The 17,503-nt window shown below is 45.3% G+C and overlaps 1 protein-coding gene and 1 long non-coding RNA gene across 15 annotated transcripts in view; both read left to right on the forward strand.

The window, feature by feature from the left end:
• The first annotated feature begins 1,335 nt into the window (after positions 1 to 1,335).
• LOC308482150 lies at positions 1,336 to 8,149 on the forward strand. The gene is made up of 3 exons (XR_013989089.1): positions 1,336 to 2,773; positions 4,504 to 4,627; positions 6,231 to 8,149. It is a non-coding gene; the product is annotated as an uncharacterized lncRNA (long non-coding RNA).
• A 2,452-nt stretch (positions 8,150 to 10,601) lies between these two features.
• RREB1 (ras responsive element binding protein 1) overlaps positions 10,602 to 17,503 on the forward strand; it is a 126,908-nt gene continuing 120,006 nt past the window's right edge. For 3 of the 14 annotated variants that reach the window (XM_081014613.1, XM_081014599.1, XM_081014603.1), the window contains exons 1-2: positions 11,043 to 11,322; positions 17,024 to 17,067. The gene's annotated coding sequence lies outside the window, so the exon portion shown is untranslated. Of the gene's footprint in view, positions 10,880 to 11,042; positions 11,323 to 11,619; positions 11,738 to 11,824; positions 11,932 to 12,241; positions 12,587 to 12,931; positions 12,953 to 17,023; positions 17,068 to 17,503 lie in introns of those variants that run through there. The other 11 variants (XM_081014612.1, XM_081014607.1, XM_081014602.1 and 8 more) reach the window with 7 other exon arrangements.

Here is a 17,503-nt window from a genome sequence, read left to right on the forward strand (position 1 = left end):
GCAAAGCAGAGCTTACTCCATTCTCTGTTTAGGACACAGAAACCTGCTGACAGCTGTTCTCTGTGGTAATGTACACAGAAATCGGCCTGCGACCTTACAGTTTTAGGTTTTAGAAAATCTTAGCTTACCTTTGTCTAAGTCTCTCCTCTCTGTTACGGATCACATTTGAACCTCTTACTGAACTGTGTGCGCGCAGTGTTTCTTTGTCGAGGAAAATGTGGAATTGTCAACTGAGGAATTATGTGTACAGTATGTCCATCTGCGCAATTTTTAAACAAAAAAATAAATCTCAAACTATGTTTATTTCCACTTTCTGTAACTGCTGTGAAGAATTAATAGGCACTGCTCAATTTTAAGGGGTGCTAATTGAACCACCTTAGATGATGAAGACGATGGTCTTATGAAATTGCTGTGCACTACCTTGGCAGGACAATTATATCCTGAAAAGTGGCTTATAAATTATTTCATAAAAAAGTAAGAAAATCACTGCACCTATTTTACTTATTTATTCATATTTAACATATTTATATATTGCTTACTCAGCAGACAAAGTCTAAGCGGTTTACAAAGAACAATCTAAAACATTCATTTAACCGTATCAATAAAAGCAAACTTATAAACAAATTAACATAGAATGTTGTCAATATATAGATTAAATCAGCAATTTCAAAAGCCATTATACATAGTAACATTACATGATAAAGTTACATGCCTGAGTGGCTTGCCAGAATAAAAAAGATTTTTCAGAAGGCACTGAAAACAATGCAGGGAAGGGACCAGCCTAATATTAATGGGCAAGGCGTTCCAATATTTATTTTATTTATTTGAGAAAAGTAATTATAGGATAGTATACAAATTCAAGTAAATAAATAGTATATCATTGTATACCTAGGATCTACCGTTTATACTTGAAACATCGCCTATAGATCCACTCTGGACATTCTTTCAGATATAATAACAAAAAAACACAGAAGCCAATATAAAATATGTTCGTTGGACTACTACTACTACTACTACTACTACTAATTTTTATTTATACCCCGCCCTCCCCAGCCAAGGCCGGGGAGGGCAGGGTTTTGTCGTTGAGTGTATTATTTGCATTTGAGTGTTTTAAAAATATAGTTTTAAAAAAAAAATTCTAAAATTCGGCATGTTACATTGTCGAAATATCAGGAGTGGTGGCAGGTTTGGGGTTTTTGTTTTGCTTATACAGCCACATCAGGTTAGCTGGGGCCAAGATGAATTCATCAAATTTATTTCCATTTGCGTCCTTAATCTGGATTGGAATCTAGGTTCCCAGAGGTAAAAAGGCTAGGCCTGATTCCTAATCCACTGGGCCCTCAGCTTCATAAACAACCCCCCCCCCTCAATCTTGCAAGAGGCTTCCTAGTCAGCTCTTACATTTTCTGCATTTATTGCTAATTTTGTCAGAGAATATAATGTTATTAAAAGGGGGCTCTGAGGTTAATCTTTATCCATACGCGAGAAAGACGTGACACAATGTCACCCAATAATTGGGATCTTATCAGTTCAGAGTATGTCAAGAAGAGGAAACAAATCAGACCGCAAATGGAAATGGAACGTGCCTATGCATTATTAGCATCATGTTTTGGTTTTTTTCTCCTTCCCTAGCAGAAAGGACTGGTGGGTGAGATGATTTCACAGGCAACCCAGTCTATGAGACAGAAATGATTCTGTGATTGAGCCATTACTAGCAACAACAACACAATGCTTTTTCTCTGCTGAGGCTAACTGTGCCAAATATTGATCTGTTATTTTTTTTTTTAATCCTGCCTGTCCTCCAAGGAGTTAAAGGTGCTGCTCCTTGTTCTCTCCCTTTCGTTTTATTCTCACAATGAGCCTGAGAGGTAGGCTAGGCAGGGAGAGAGAATACTTGGCCCAAGATCACCTCAGTGAGCTTCATGACCAAGTGGGGATTTGAACTGGGATCTCTCTGGGCCGAAGACTAAATAAGAGTACTATTCTGTCAATTAGAGCTGCCAACTGCTGGTTTCAAAAACTCCATACTTCCCCTATAGCAGAAGTGGGGAACCTTTGGCCCACCAGATGCTTTTGAACTACAATTCCCATCAGCTGCAGGAAGCATGGACAATGTCCAGAGATTGGATTTGGATTTGATATCCCGCTTTATCATCACCCGAAGGAGTCTCAAAGCGGCTAACAATCTCCTTTCCCTTCCTCCCCCACAACAAACACTCTGTGAGGTGAGTGGGGCTGTGAGACTTCAAAGAAGTGTGACTAGCCCAAGGTCACCCAGCAGCTGCATGTGGAGGAGCGGGGAATCGAACCCAGTTCACCAGATTACGAGTCTACCACTCTTAACCACTACACCACACAGGCTCTCATGATGATGGGAGTTGTAGTCCAGCAACAACTGGAGGGCCAGAGGTTCCCCACATTGCTCATGTAGTCAGGGCCTATATTGATTTGACTGCCTTTTCAGACTCCATTACTACTGTTTTACTGTTTGGACCAGTAAAATGCTAGCTGGTTGGCGTTCTTAAGTGCAGTTAAGTAGCCTGGTGAATCCAGGCTCATGTTGTATTCAAAATCTCCAGTACTCCCTAACTCACTCCTTCTCAACCCCCACTGAAGGCATAAGGAGCACTGGCAGTGAAGCTTTCTGCTGTTGCAATGAGAAGGTCTTTGACTTTGGACATCCCACTCTGACTTTGAGCAAGGAGTTCCATGGTATCCAATGGCCCCCCTCAACCGCCCTCCCAGGGGCTACAGGATTGCTCCCTAAATCAAGGTAAGACTTATATTTCTCATCCACAATTCATGTGTGTCACCTGTTCACCTTTGATGATGTTTTTGGCTCCAGATATAATTTCCCGAGGCCTTTACATCTAATCAGTTTTAATCTCATCTCCATCACTATACCAGTGTGGTGTAGTGGTTAAGAGTGGTAGACGCGTAATCTGGGGAACCGGGTTCGCGTCTCCACTCCTCCACATGCAGCTGCTGGGTGACCTTGGGCCAGTCACACTTCTTTGAAGTCTCTCAGCCCCACTCACCTCACAGAGTGTTTGTTGTGGGGGAGGGAGGGAAAGGAGAATGTTAGCTGCTTTGAGACTCCTTAGGGTAGTGATAAAGCGGGATATCAAATCCAAACTCCTCTTCTTCTTCTTCAGGAGAATTTTATGCTCGAAGGCAGCATATAACATAAATAAATAAGATGGCTTTACGATGCTGCTTTTAGATTTACTGCTTCTAGGATTTCGTTTTTGTTTTTTAAAACCTATTTTGTAAACCGCCCTGCAAATGCATTTGAAGGACAGGGTAGCGATCCCTAAAACAAACACTTAATTTACACCTCTTTGGGAATTTGTTTCCATACTGTGGTGGCCAAACACTGTGGCAGCACTTGGAACGGCTATGCAAAGACTCAGGAAAGCCTCCTGGTCCCAGGCACATCAAGTTCAATCACTTGGGCAGTGAGATTGGCAAATTCCCTGCCTGAAGCTATTGTTATTCACCTTAGATGAGTAGGCAAAGCTAGAAGAATGCATTGGTTTCAACTTTTCTCCTCCTTTCCATGCTAGGGGGGAGGAAAAAGCAAGTTTCCAGGCCCTCCAACTGTCTGTTGGAGGGCAAACTTCCAAACCCTCCCAGTGTCCCTATTTTCCAGGGGCAGCCCTAGATTTACAGAAGCTGTCTTGGTTTCTGATTTGATCCTGGAATGCTCTGCTTTCCCTTAGGACACTCTTATTTTCACCGGAGAAATGTTGGAGGGTATGAAGTTATGCGACCCCTGAGGAGATAAGGAGATAAGATAAGACATCTAAAGGCAGCTTTGTATAGGGAAGAATTTTAAAATGTTTTTTAAACGTTATGTTTTTATATTTGTTGGAAGTCATCCAGAGTGGCTGGGACAACCCAGTTAGATGGGTGGCGTATAAATTATAACATTATTGGAATAGGACATCCCTAGTTTCATTGGAGAATAGTTGGAGGGTATGAATTACTGGTCTCAAAGTTACTATGTTCTGCCTCCCAGCCACTGCTATGAGACAGGTGAAAAGGCACAATGTATTTCCCTGCTTCTCCTGGTCGTTCTGGAAACAACTTGTGGTAAGAAAGTGGAAAGTTGGGTGATGATAGAGAGTCAGCGCGATATAACAGAGGACCAGGGACAGTTGGGTTCAGGTCTTACTCAGCCATGAAGCTACATGATATTTCACCAGTCATTTTGCTCTCTCTGTACTGAATACACCTCTCAAGTTTGCTGCAAAAATAAATTCTCAACTACATTGAGCTTTGGGGTGGAAGATAAGGATACAGCAACTAATGCATCTGCAACAGGTATAGCAGATGTAAATGTGTGTGTGCAGGTTAAGAACTGAATTGTGATGGAAGTGCTATGGGGGTGTGGCATGTTTGTTTAAACTGATATTGCACTTTGCTGCGTTATGCACCCACTTAAAACAACTCAGTTCAGAGGCCCACCTAAACAATAACATTTTTATTATTGGCTTGCAGAAGGTTGTCGTGGAAGGAGCTGAAACGGTTCTTCCCAAGAAGTGAGTTCCAGAGCCTGGGCGCAGACACTGAAAAGGCCCACTCCCCAGTTGCCACCCAGATGTTGACAGGGCTTGAAACTCAGGTAGGTTTATAGGGAAAGCTGCCCTTCAGGTAACCTGATTGCAAAGCATTTAGGACTTTATCGGTCATAAGCAGCACTTTGAATTGTGCCAAGAATCAAACACACCGTCGTGTTCAGCCTCTCCCTCTCCCTCGCTCCTTTTCCTCTTCACAGGGTACAGGTAGTGGATTGTGGGAGAGGACACAGGTATGAACACTTGTGCAAGTCTGCAGGCTCAGATAGATTGGATTATTTGCAAAGGTGTTCAAGGCCTATGGAATATGAGAACCACTTATCTAGAGATGGTTTACACAGGCCTCAGCACACAGCTTCTACCACCATACCAGATTGCTAGAACCAGCCTGGAATAAGTTTACCTTCGGTTAAGGGTTCTGAGGCTCACAAGTGACAAAGGAATTTCTCCCCGCATCTCGGTCTGAAGTTCCATATGCCGGTGGTTCCTACCCTGCACCGCCAGTCTGCTTGAAAAGTACTGAGGGTATTAGCGGACCATTAGTGATTTTTAAATTTTTTTTTTGCCTGTTGTAGCAATTGTCTAAGATGTGTAAGATGGCATTCTTATTGCTTCTCCTTACCTGGGAGAAGCCAACTACAACTGAGCTTACATCCGAATTATAGGCACAGGATCAGGCTGACAGTGACAGGGGTAAAGCATGTCTGTTGAACTTCTCCCTGCCACACGTGTTTTAATTATCTGCTTTTTATTAGCTATCAACAATAAAGTTATTTAAAGGAGCTATGATGCCTAGGAAAGACTCTGGTGACCCAGGTCAGGGGAAAGTCAGGTTCAGAGATAAAAAATAAAAAATTGCTGGATTCCTCTTACTATAAAACAATGGTGTAGTAGAGGAAAGAAAAGCAACAGGTAAAGGTTCTCCTCCCATATTCTCGTGGTGATGGTGGTTAAAACTCTACCTTTGCACAACCTTTAGTTTAAAAAATAATTGCACAAGAAGCTTCTTTCATATTAAAATCTGGCTGCAATCCTGTTTATAGTCACCTGGGCAACTGTATTTGTTGGGCTTTCTTCTGAGTAGACATGTATCGGATTAGACTGCCAGTGATTTCCCTGACCCATCACCATGAGCAAATGTGGAAAATACCTTGAGTGTTACTCGAGGAAGATTAAATGCACTCCCCTCTCCTGGCAGCTGCCAAGACCACACTCCTACTGTGAGCTCTGTCTTCTTTCTCCCTTTAGTGGTTTCCACATGCTTTGCCCTTCTCGCACAAAACTGCCCATGCACATTCACTCTTTTTCCTGGTTGCTGTCTCACTTCCCCCCAGGCCTAACAGACACAAGCCTTGCTACTTCCTATTTGCTCTTCTCTCACAACTTTTTTCTTCTCCTCTTATGACATGATGTAGAATTTAGGAGTATGGGCACAAAGGCTGGAGATGAAAAGTAGTTGCTTCCCTTTCCGCAAAGGTGAAAGTAGCAACGATAAAGCCCTCTGTTGTATTCCTTGGTCAAACAGGCCTTTTAGATTTTCGCGGTGCATCGAAAGCTGCCAGACCTGCTTGAGCAGAAATGATAGTGGAACAAAAAGGAATAAGTGTGTGCATGCCTCAGATAATAATAGCTCTAACATGTCACTTTCAGCTCTCTAAAACAGCACAGATCGGGAAGCTTTGACCTTCCAGATGTTGTTGGATTCCAATGACCCCCGGCCATTATAGTCAAAAGACAGTCAAGGACGTTGGGAGTTCTAATCTAACAACATCTGAAAGGCTACTGGGTCCCCACCTCTGCTTTACAGTCAAACAGCATGCAGTCGTAGTAAGAATTTGTCCTCCTGGACCAGGATATCAATTCTTTGGCTCAAGTAGTGTCTTTATAAAAACGATGATTGTCAGAAATCAATGTGAATTAAGTCTTAGCCATTCCCTTCAATGCAAATCTAGGATAATTTGTGTTATTGTCAAATTGTTACTTCTGTTGTGAATGGTGGCAGTGCTTGGCTAATCAGCTACTGATCAGCTGGGCCTGGTGGCGTTTGACTATCAAGAGGACGCCAGAGATAGCCGTTCACTACAATGCAAATCTAGGGTAATTGCGTTACCACAATGTAGTTCCTGTTGTTGTTGATGGTGGCTGTGCTTATTCACCATACATTTAACTGAATGTCACAGAATGTGCATTTTACATTTCGCGAACATTTGATTCCACTCTTTGCATTTTGTCTCGTATGCCCATGTAAATCCACTGGCTGAAGACAAACGTTGTGCATCTTATGAAGCCCACAAAAGCTTAGGCCCCCTGACACAGAGGTAGTCAATGTGGGGGCTTCCAGATTTTTTTGGGGGGGACTCCTCAACTCCCATCAGCCCCAGCCAGCATTGCCAGTGGTAGGAATGATGGGTGTTGCAGTCCAGAAACATCGGGAGGGTACCACATTGCCATCCTTGCACTGTGTGTTGATCTTGAAGGTGCCACAAGACTCTTTGATTTGTTGCAACATGGCTACCACTCTGAAGTTGCTTGTCGGTATTTGATATTCAAGCACATAGTTCCTCACATTATGGAGGTTCCACTTGTGCCAATAGCTTTTGGAAGAACCAACAATGGCTCCAGGTTTTGACAGGTCCTTGGGCGAGAGGCCCTTAGTGGGTCCCCTTCCCGATTGGGGATAACCGTATCATGAAGGAAGTTCCTTCTCATTGTAAGCTATTGTTCTTAGAAGACAAAGTGACACCGCTGATTAACCTCTTACGAAAGCTTCGGTTAACCAGATACACTATGACAACTGTAACTATCCCTTGGATCATCTGAATACACCGTAAGCAATTATTTAAAGTCTCTCCTTTTGCCTGACACTATAATTATAATAATTGCATCCTGAAACTATTACTGGATGCAGAATTATGTAGCAGAATTAAATATATGACAGTATATACCAAGCAGTTAATCTTTAATCACCTGCCCCTTTACTGATTAATTTATAATATAATCAATCTCTGTTATTTTCCCCACACTATACATTTCCCAAACAATATATATGGCGTCTGTTTATAAGATACTGGAGCAAATATAAGTTAACCTGCAGCTGAATGTCATGTTTGGTGGGTGCAAAGTTCCTGAAAGAGTGGGCAAAATTCAAGGGAGCAAGATATTGTAGGAAACCCACCCTGTAGCTAAATGATATGTACTGTATGCGAACCTTTGCCAAACAGTAGTGTTGGATGCGACCAATGGGAGTTGTATCTCAAAACACGTCGAGGGCACCAGGTTGGAAAAAGCTGTCACACACCATTGGATTATATTCCATTAACTGCTGCTTCCTTGTGCATTCAGGAACTAAGTGAGTGCTTTGCTGTGCTGTCCCAGAAGACAATTTAAATACTAGAACTGTCAACATGAGCTGCCCTCTTGAGATTTTTTTTTTTACATGGAACTTTGACACTGTGTTAGCAGCTTGTGTTTCAGTGTAGCTGGTCAGAAGTTGTGTTTATTTCTGTCATAGAATTTATATGAACAAAACAATGAAATTTAGAAAATTATTAAAATCAATGATACGGGCAGCAACCGTTTTAGGTGCATCCGATTTGTGTGTGACTGCGCTGAACTCAGAAGAGACCCAAAAACATCCCCAAAAGGGGCGGAATGGGGTGGGGTGTTTTCAGACTTTTCCCAACGTTGTTTCAAATATACACAATTTCACTTAAACGTGCCGCGTCTTGGAATGTAATTATGCGGCGTAGGAGGTGTCCTAATAACACCCCCAGCTCTAACTTTCCTCTTGGTGGATAAAGAGAGAGGCATTTCTCTTTCCATTTGCACACCCCGGCCTCAACTTCCCTTCTTGTTCACCTGTTTCCCTTCCCTTAGACGAGCACCTGCTGCTTGTGAGAGAGGAGGGACCAGGGACTTCCCTAGCACTGCTCAGTTTCCTTAGGAGGGAAAGGGGGGAAAGTTAAGGCATCCCAGGTAACAGCATAGCCGCTCCCTGGCATAGCCCAGGCTTGGCTCAGCTCCCCATGCGGTTTCCTCAGAAGGGTGGAGGACGGGATACACACTGAATCATGCCACAGCAAGAGGAAGATTCCTTTCCTCCTCTGCCTGGTACTGCCTGGAAACTGAGCTCTTTTTCCTCCTGGCATCCCCAGAAGGAATTTAGGCAGGAAGGGAAAGACTGGAAGCCCACGGAGATATATTTCTGCCCCTAAGACCAGTTTCTAAAGCTGGGAGGTTTGGTGTGATAGCGGCAAAATGTGTATCCATAATAAGAGATAGGCTATTGTGCTCCTGGACTATGGCAGGCAGTAGGAGAATCATGCTTTTACCTGAGATGCCTTCACTTTGGGTGTAAGACTAGCAAATGTGGTCCCCTCCAGATGTTCTGCACACCATCTCCCATCAGTCCCAGCAAATTTGGCCAATGGTCATGGATGATGGGAGTTGCAGTCCCAAAAAAATCTGGTGTGCCCCCCCCCCCTTTGGCTACCCCTGCCTTGGAAAGAATTCTCCACAAGTTGCTTCCATTTCCTGGTCCAACCTGCTCCGATTCTTTCTTTTAGGAGGAATTTCAGTGTGAGTTGCTTCCTGTTCCAACCACTAGTCAGGAAGGCACATGGAAAATTGGAAGCTGCCTCCTATAGAGGCAGGCAGACTGTGGATCTAGCTAGCCCTGTCTTGCTCGCTCAGGCTCTCAGCACATCAAGGTCGCTGAGGCCTAAGTCTGTCCCAGCTTTCTTCCAAAAAAACCCCCCATCTTAACTGGAGCTGCCAGAGAACAAGACTTCTGTTCTGTCATTGACTCTCCACTCAATACCTGCCTCATATTCTGAGCACAGCTGCTCTTAAAACATCCAGAATCAGCCGTGGAAATATTCTATATACCGAGAGCAAATTCATTTTCTGGAGTGTTTCTGCCGAAACAGGGCCAGAAGGAGGGGGGGAATGAAAAGGAATGAAACATCTGGAAACCTAAACAGGAACACTCCAGATTGCAGCGTTTTGTCAGACATTTTGTAAGATGGGGAATCTGTGGCCCTCCAGATGTTGTTGGGTCTACAACTTCTATCAGCCCCTGCCAGCATGGCCAGCGGTCAGAGATGATGGAAGCTGCAGTTCAGCAGCATCAGGCCCCAAGGAAACCTGTTAAACGTAGCACTCAGAGCTAATAATAAGGTATAGCAAAAATGATATTAAAAACCAGAAATAACAATGCTTCCGGGGCTGTATACCTGTTTATATAGTTATGCCAAAACTAGAACTCAAAGCCACCTCCAAGAGTGTTTTGATTCAGAGGACCAAACAGTTTTCTCTGGATACTTTTTACTTGCCTGTCAAACATAGCAGGGAGGGGAAACGTGGAAGCAAAGAATGAGCAGGAAAAAAATCCATATTTTTCAATGGTCTCAAAGCCAAGTTAAGGCCACAATCCTCTGCATATTTATTTGGGACTAAGACCTATTGGACTCTGCATGTAAGCAAATGTTCTTAGGATTCTGCTGTATGCTTGGAGATTAAGTGTTTGATCATATCCTCTTACAAAAATAGCAGGGGCGATGGACCACCCTGTGCTACTGTAAAAACCAACTCTCAACCAACCAGAAATTAATTTGATAGAGGGATTTTTTAAAGAAATCTGACTTTAGGGTTTTTTTTTGGGGGGGGGGAGGTGGCTGGTACCAGATTTCTTAAACAGAGGATTTTTTTTTAATCCACTAGCTTCCTCCTCAAAATATCCAGGAGTCTGGGCCTACCTTATGCCTCAGGAGAATTATTTACAACCACCATTGTCTGCGTTTTAATTGCCAGGTGTTCAATCAACCTAAACCTAGGAGGGCTGTGTGTGTTTGTGAAGGCCTCCCCGCGCCTCCTTCTTCGTCTGGATGGTGGAGCAACTGGTGACACGGAAGGGATGCCCGCCGCCGCCACCCAGGGCTTCCATGCCTAAGGTTGCAAGTGTATTGCTAATTGCTGGGACTTGTTGCTCCATCCGCTCCAGGCTGGAAGGCGGCAGCAGCAGCAGCAGCAGCCACGACGTGGGGCTTCTCTCTGCCTTTCTCGTTAATTAGACGGGAGAGAGAGAGAGCTGAATGCGCGGCACCTGGTTGACAATGGATTAAGCAGCTCGAGACAGGCAGCGGGCGATCCCTTCAAAGACGATACTGCACCGTCTGCATCCCTAGCGCTTTATCAGTCCCTAACACTCAACTGCCTCTCTCTGCGCAGCGGCGGCGGCGGCGGCGCTTCCTCCTTGCAACTGCAAGCCTGTAATGGAGGGGAGCAGCAGCAGCCAGATGGTACTTTACCACCGAGAGACTTTCTAGTCTGGAAACTTCCCTCTTTCCACCATCCTTTGCGTGTGTGTGTGTGGCGGAGGGGGGGTAGAGGAGGAGGAGGAGAGCAAGCAAGCAAGCAAAAAGAGAGGGGTGGGGGGAGTTATTTCTTATTGCAAGATTAGTTGGACTTTTGTCCCGATGGTTAGCAAAAAGTTGCTTAAGCGAGGAGCAGCAGGAGGAGGCTGAGCTGGCTCCGTGCAACTGGGAGGAGGAGGAAGGAGAAAAGTTTTTTACTCACTTCTCTGCTGCGAGGAGCAGAGCCCCTCCCAAGCGAGGAGAGGGAGCGAGCGAGATAGGGATGCTACCGCTTGCAAGAGGCGGCGGCGGCAGCGGCAGCAGCCTGGCTGAGTAACACGTCCCCGGGAGCCTGGCCGGAGCCACACGTGATGCGCCTGCCTCGGAGGGTGAGCGGGGGCGCGCGGTGCGGGGTGGGGGGACTGGGGGCACCGTCGGGCGCCGCTGCCGGGCCGGAGGGCTCCTCGGCTTCGCCTCATCCTCCTCCGGGAGGGAGGAGAGGACGAAGGGAAGTTCTGGGGGAGTTGATGAACTTTGCACATCCATCGAAACGCCATTTTGAATTCGGCTGCTGCTCGCTCTCCCCCCTCCTCCCTCCGGAAACTTTTGCTTTCCTTTGGTAATTGCGCGTCCCCGGCCTTTCCCGGTTATTATCCTTAACTTTTTTTTTTTTAGTGGCGTGCGGGGGGGTCGGGAGAGGGAGGTGTGGGGGCGGCCGTGCATCATCATCATCATCCTCATCACCATCCTCGCCGCTTTCCATCCTGGCTCGAGCCAGGCAGCCCAGCCCGGAGCAAGTCCGACGTAAGTAGACGAGGCTGATGCCAGGAGGGCGACTTTCTACCTGCGCCTCTTGGAAAGGAGGAGAGAGGAAAGGCGCAGCTTGGGAGCGAAGCTGCCTGGGGGAGCTTCCGAGGCGTGCAAAGAAACTTTTTTCCCCCTTACGAACGTGCGGGTGGATGGGTGGGGATGAGGAAGGAGGACACTTGCGGCGAAAGGTAGAAAGTGCCCCCCTTTTTCAAGCGGCGCGACTCTCTTGCTGGTGTTGCAAATGTAGCGTTTGGGGAGGGAGCGAGAGGTGGCCGGGTGGGGTTTTTTTTGTTTGCTTTTTGTGTGTGTGTCGTGGAGGAAAGTTTCTGAAAAGTTGGTTGGCAGTGGTGCCGAGCAGATGCTGCTGCTGAGTTGGGGCAGCGTTCTCTCTCTCTCTCTCTCTCTCTTTCCCATCCCCCGCTCCTCCCTGCCTCCCCTTCTCGGCTCCCCCCACCGCTCCTTCCGTGTTGCAAACTGTACCAACCAGCAACACCCGTTGCAGCCTGTTGCCTGCAGGACCTGATGCTCATCCATATTAAACCGTCTGAGCTCAGGAATTCATCCAGATCATCTCTCTCCCTCCCCTCCTACTGCAAAGTTTATTTTTAACCAACGATTTGGATGGGCCTGCGAGAAGGAGAAGGAGAAGCATCTTTTAACCCAATTGGCCTCCGCTCCCTGCAACTACATCCTCCTCCGGCTCGCTCTCCTCTTCCTTCTCCAGCAATTTTTTTGTTGTTGCGTTGGGGTTGTGCGAGAGAGGGAAAAGCTTTTATGATTTGAAGATGATGGGGAGCGAAGTAGCTCCCCTCTAAGTTGAAGTGGAGTCGACTCTCTCTCAAGGTACAACCCCCCCCCCCAGACGCTTTGGTCTCTTTTTCCCCCCTCTCTCTCTCTTGGGCATCTGCTAACTTTTCCCCCTCCTTGTTCGCAAGGGCGGTTGCTGGAAGCATCTGTGTGTGTGTCGTTTCTGTCGCTCCCTTTTAATATATATATAATTGTACTTTGGTACTTCTCGTTCCCTTTGCCCTCCCCTCCCCTTCACCCTCGGGGATGGGGGGGGGAAGAGGGAGAGGTTGGAGCCTTCACAAGATCAGTTCTGCCTCTCTCTCTCTCGCTTGGCCTTCAGCAAAGGTGCACGCGCGTCATCCTTCTCCTTTCCTCCTTGAATACTTTGGAAGGGTTCGGCGTGTTTTATGGTCCTTTGGGGTATGTGTATGCGTATGTGCGGGAGGGTATCTGCGCTTCCTCCCCCCCCCCCGTTGTACTGGGTCCGAGGGACATCTTTCTCTCCCCCCACCCCTTCCAATGGATTATAGGAGGAAACGCACACACGCATCGTCACGAGTACAGGAAGGAGCCCCGCGTGCGTCCGAACCTAGGAAAATGTGTCGCGTGTCCTATTTACTTCTGTTTTCTTCTTTTACTTCTACGTCGAATTCTGAACTTAACTGGTCCAGGTCTCTTTCTTTTTCTGTGGTTTTTTTATTATAAAAAGATTCTTCTCGCATCTCTTTTTAATCCTTTTAATCGACCCTTTCGGATTACAGACAACGACGACGCTATTAACTCTCCCACCCCCTTCTATCCCCCCACAATTGCTACATCCAAAACTTCTCTAAAAGCGCCCCCCTCCCTGCTCCCCCCTCGTCTCCTCTCTCCTCTCTCCGTGTTAATGCAGACTAGTCGGGACTCGTCTCTTAGGAAACTGCGACCTTAATCGTTGCTAAGAAGCAGCGGGGGAAAGGTTTCTCTCTCTCCTCCGCCCCTGGTCGAAAGACGCATTTCCCTGCCCCGCCACCCTCCCCCCCCCCCCGTTTTTTTCCCCTTAAAAGATTGTGGATGCAAAAAGAAAGAGATGATGTCTCTCCTTTCTTTGGGAACTTAAAAAGGGAAAAGAAAGAGGGGGAGAGGAAAAAATAAACACCCACCCGATTTTTTATGACCTCCCCACACCCATGCAAACATGGAGCGAGTTTGCAAAAAAAGAGAGAGAGATTCTCGCCGCTCTTTGCAACTTGATCAAACTTTTTTTCTGCCCTTGCTCAAACTTTTCCCTGCCGTTGGGCTCGCTCGCTCTTGCCTTTATTTAACCGAGGGAGAGAGAGAAGGTGCTTTTTGTGTGTGTGGGTGTATGTGGGTGAAGAGCAGCCATGGAAAACGTGGTGGTTGCTCTCCTCCGTCCTCGGCCAAAGTAACTTCCAGCTTTCTAGCTCGCAGTTGTGCAACAGGCAAAGAGAGGCATCTCGTTGCCGGGCAGAGTAGAGCAGCGAGAGAGAGGAGGCTGGAGATGCTGTGAAAACTTTCGCAGAGGGAGGAGGAGGAGGAGCCGCCGCTGCTGCTGCTTGTTGATGGTGGAGGTGGATTGAACTTTGTCATGTGGGTTGATAAGTTTGCTCTGGCTCTGCCCTCCCCTCCCTCCGGCTCTCCCCCCCCTTCTTACCTCTTCGTTACACTATCTGTCTCTCCCTCCTCTCCCAGTGCTCTGCAATGCATCCTTGATGGGTTATAAAAGAGGAGGGGAGAGCGGTTTCTCTTAGCTCAGCACATTTATGCTCCTTTGCCTGGCGAGGAGAGAGAACGAAGAGCCCAGGTCCCGATGGACAGTCCCAAATTCGGCAGGGGCTTCAGAGCAATACCCAAACTGCACTCTTCCTGGGGAGATTGTGGGGGGTTTTAGGTTTGTTTTTTTCTTGTGTGGTAGGGAGAAAATAACTCATTAAAATGCTTTTTCCTTGACTTTTAATTGTCTGACTTTGAAAAGGATGGCGGAGTTGCACTTCCCTTCGTTTTTCCTCTTGAGATGGGATTGGTCCTTTTTCTTTACAGTTTTTGGTGCTAAGAGGGGGAAATCTGTAGCAGGTATATATCATCATCTGGGCATAAATCTGGTGTCTTCAGCCTGAGAAGGCGGTTAAGTTAGTTGGTTGATTCCTGGTAAGGGAAAAGTGCTTGAAACTTTACATTTTCTGACTGCCTTTTATGTCTTATCTTTTGGACAAGGTCACTCGAGTTTAATGCAGTTTTTCTCATCCTTTGGGCAGGAAAAAAATTGCCTGTGCGAAAGGGGGAAACTTAATTCTCTCTGCTTTTCACACCAATGCTTGCCTCTTTTAAGATAGCTGCTTTTTCAGTAACTCCTGGAATTGGGACCCTTCCACTAACTATTGGCTGATATCCTTAAAAGGGTATGGTGGCATGAGGAATTGGATGCAGTTTGGGAAGGGTTAAAAAAGTTGCCCTCAGCCGCTTGGTTCTCTCTCCTCAGATGAATATGTGTATATGCGCATGCAGGGGGAGATAGACATGGACCCAGTGACTCATGGTCACACAAGCCATATTTGTTTTAGGGTTTTATTTTCCCTTTGAAGGCTTAGGAGTATAGACCTCCTCTTGATGTGTCTGCATAATGCCCATTAGCATTAACTGGTGTTGCAAGTACATCCCTGGGAGAATAGACCCCTTTGTGTGTTAGAAACTCAGAAACAGCATGGCTCCATCATCCAATCAATCAAGTTACCACAACACTTCTTTTCATCCTTCGCTTAAGACACACCTAATGGCTTTAATTGTTTCAGGGCAATTGGCCAGAAACTGATGTCTTGTGTATGTGTGTGTCTGCCTCTTATAGCAATCCCAGCTGTATACACGTGGTGTATGTTAAGTTCGTGTTAATGTAAAATTTTGCAGACCTTTCAAGCTTAGGGAAAAGCCACCTGAAAATTTCCAGCTAATTCGTGCCCGTTTAATAAAACTGTCTCCCCCTCTTATAATTAGTTTTTAATACAAAGTTTTAAAAACCGGAACTCTTCCGATTATTGAACTGCTCTGAAAATCAAACAATTTGCATGAGAGCTCACTCTTTCCTGTTCAATAGCCAGATAGATGACCCCCATCCTTGCATCTTTACGTCATATGATGAACCTTGCTTGGACTTCTGAGAGTCTCTAGAGATTGCTAAAGTAAAACCTCAGGTGGGAAAATCTCTTGTGACTTAGTAGTGGGTTTAGCAAACTTGTTTTGGCCTAAGGGCAGACAGTGCGTTTCAAAATTCCCCCTCTCCTCCTCTTCCAGGCCTTTGCAAAATGTCCCTTGTAACCTTATGGGTTTCCTGGATTTCTTCGAGATGATTTATGTACTCTAGATCCATTTCCGCATCTACACTCAGCTTTTCCGTTACTGAAGGTGTCATAATTAGAGATGCTCTTCCCTGGTTTTTTCTTTTTCTTTCTTTTTTTTTTTTTTTTTTTTTTTTTTGCTTGTAGTAAAAGCTGGTTTTTGCATCGGCTGTCTTACACTGCTAGTCAAAACTGGCTATCGTTGCTAGCTCTCTCAGGTTATACATGTTATCCCTTGCGAAAGTAGGTGGTGCGGAGAAGGTCATAGGATAAGTGTTGCTAAGCAGCTAAACAGAAGGATGCTAAAATTAACCCAAGTGCATCTATCAGGGATTCATCCTCTTTCTCCTTTCCTTTTGTAAATAAAATAAAACCACTTTTTTCCTCTTAAATTACCATGTTGGGTATCTCAAACTTAAAATCAGACTAAACTTTTGTGCTCAATGTCAGAAATATTTTCATATCACATTCTTAATATGTAAACTCCTGTATCTTACGTATTTGTAGAATTATGACCTGCGTTCCCTTAATGGATGCTTTCATAGAGTTGAGAAGTTAACAGCACATGACATCATGAGCTTAATAATCATTACTCAGAAGCAAGTCATGTTGAATTTGCTCCCTGCTAAGTGTGGCTGGTTTAGTAGGATAGAAGTCTTGGTTACAGGTAACTTTCAAAATGTGATGTACTTCCATATAAGTCTATTTTTTTTAGGGTTGATGGTGGCAATTTATCAGGAAATGTCCTGAGAACATACTTGCTTCCAACTTGGTGTTTATAGAAACTTCTGCAGCAGAAATTCCTTTTTCTCGTACCTCCTGCCCCCCACCCCCCAGGTACTGGCTGATGTAGTGAGTTGAAACACAGGTGGAATGCAATGTTTCTGCCTCAAACATCAGATAGATTTGTGTAGGAAACAAAGAAGTCTATTACAGCACAGCTGGAGTCATGGTGTGTAACTTGTATGCTGTTCTCAAAGCTTGTGTGCTTGTGTCAATTCATTTTATGTTGGGGAAAGCTATGTGACATGCTACCAGATGAATAATGTTGGGGTTTTTTTTTTAAATAATTCCATCACTTAACTTTCTGGATACTGGTTCACATATTTTTTCCACACAAAACACTTAGCTTAACTTTTTATTCTCTCTTCCCCCATTACAGATATAAAGTGCATTTCTGAAGAGCGACCTGAAGCTTAGAAAGGGGTAGGAATTAATTTACATTTTCCTTCTCTTTTCTCCCCCACCCCTCTCCCTTTTAAAATACCTTTGCCCTCAAACTTGCAAAGAAGCGTCTTTGGATAGCAGATAAGTGGTGACAATGGCCCCTATCTTATTAATTGATAGGGAAAACCCTGTTAAGGCTAGGAATTCTGAATTTGTAAAGTGGCTCAGAAATCGTGGCCTGCCCTGGAGTCTCCAGCAGTTGTGATAAGAAGTAGGTTTATCATCCCATTTTCTGTGGGCCTTTTGTATGCAGCAAAGTCTTGTCAGAAGCCTGTGGTTCCTAGTCCTCATGGTTGTGGCAGGAACAATGAAAACTAAATTTGAAACAAATAGTGCGGACGGAAACATGTCAGGGCAGAAATATACACTGCTTTTCAAGAATCAATTCTTAGCAAATAAGAAAGTTGTACAGTGT

This window comes from Podarcis pityusensis (genome assembly GCF_964106645.2).
Source record: "Podarcis pityusensis genome assembly, chromosome: 7".
Lineage (NCBI taxonomy): Eukaryota > Metazoa > Chordata > Lepidosauria > Squamata > Lacertidae > Podarcis > Podarcis pityusensis.